Source organism: Ipomoea triloba, chromosome 16, assembly GCF_003576645.1.
Source record: "Ipomoea triloba cultivar NCNSP0323 chromosome 16, ASM357664v1".
In the NCBI taxonomy this organism is placed as follows: Eukaryota; Viridiplantae; Streptophyta; class Magnoliopsida; order Solanales; family Convolvulaceae; genus Ipomoea; species Ipomoea triloba.
The window spans coordinates 8,938,997-8,940,008 of NC_044931.1; the positions used below are offsets into that span (position 1 = coordinate 8,938,997).

Sequence of the window (1,012 nt, forward strand, 5' to 3'; positions counted from 1 at the left end):
CCTTTTAAACCGCTAAACCGCTAAGCGAGAGAAGTTGCGCGGAGAGAGAGGGTCAAGTACCTTTTGCGCGCAGTACGTGACGGATGCGATCATACCAACACTAATGCACCAGATCCCATCAGAACTCCGAAGTTAAGCGTGCTCGGGCGAGAGTAGTACTAGGATGGGTGACCCCCTGGGAAGTCCTCGTGTTGCATCCCCCACCCTCTTTTTAATCTTTCTTTTAAACCGCTGGACCGCTCGCTAAGGGTACTATCCTTTTAAACCGCTAAACCGCTAAGCGAGAGAAGTTGCGCGGAGAGAGAGGGTCAAGTACATTTTGCGCGCAGTACGTGACGGATGCGATCATACCAGCACTAATGCACCGGATCCAATCAGAACTCCGAAGTGAAGCGTGCTTGGGCGAGAGTAGTACTAGGATGGGTGACCCCCTGGTAAGTCCTCGTGTTGCATCCCCCACCCTCTTTTTAATCTTTCTTTTAAACCGCTGGACCGCTCGCTAAGGGTACTATCCTTTTAAACCGCTAAACCGCTAAGCGAGAGAAGTTGCGCGGAGAGAGAGGGGCAAGGACATTTTGCGCGCAGTACGTGACGGACCCCCTGGGAAGTCCTCGTGTGGCATCCCCCACCCTCTTTTTAATCTTTCTTTTAAACCGCTGGACCGCTCGCTAAGGGTACTATCCTTTTAAACCGCTAAACCGCTAAGCGAGAGAAGTTGCGCGGAGGGAGAGGGGCAAGTACATTTTGCGCGCAGTACGGGACGGATGCGATCATACCAGCACTAATGCACCGGATCCCATCAGAACTCCGAAGTCAAGCGTGCTTGGGCGAGAGTAGTACTAGGATGGGTGACCCCCTGGGAAGTCCTCGTGTTGCATCCCCCACCCTATTTTTAATCTTTATTTTAAACCGCTGGACCGCTCGCTAAGGGTACTATCCTTTTAAACCGCTAAACCGCTAAGCGAGAGAAGTTGCGCGGAGAGAGAGGGTCAAGTACATTTTGCGCGCAGTA

The 1,012-nt window shown here is 52.3% G+C and overlaps 3 non-coding genes across 3 annotated transcripts; all 3 read left to right on the forward strand.

Moving 5' to 3' along the window:
• Positions 1 to 81: 81 nt before the first annotated feature.
• LOC116008448 lies at positions 82 to 200 on the forward strand. Its single transcript, XR_004095831.1, has one exon. It is a non-coding gene; the product is annotated as a 5S ribosomal RNA (ribosomal RNA).
• Positions 201 to 337: 137 nt separating this feature from the next.
• On the forward strand, positions 338 to 456 carry LOC116008645. The gene has a single exon (XR_004096013.1). It is a non-coding gene; the product is annotated as a 5S ribosomal RNA (ribosomal RNA).
• A 306-nt stretch (positions 457 to 762) lies between these two features.
• Positions 763 to 881, forward strand: LOC116008143. Its single transcript, XR_004095542.1, has one exon. It is a non-coding gene; the product is annotated as a 5S ribosomal RNA (ribosomal RNA).
• The last annotated feature ends 131 nt before the right edge of the window (positions 882 to 1,012 follow it).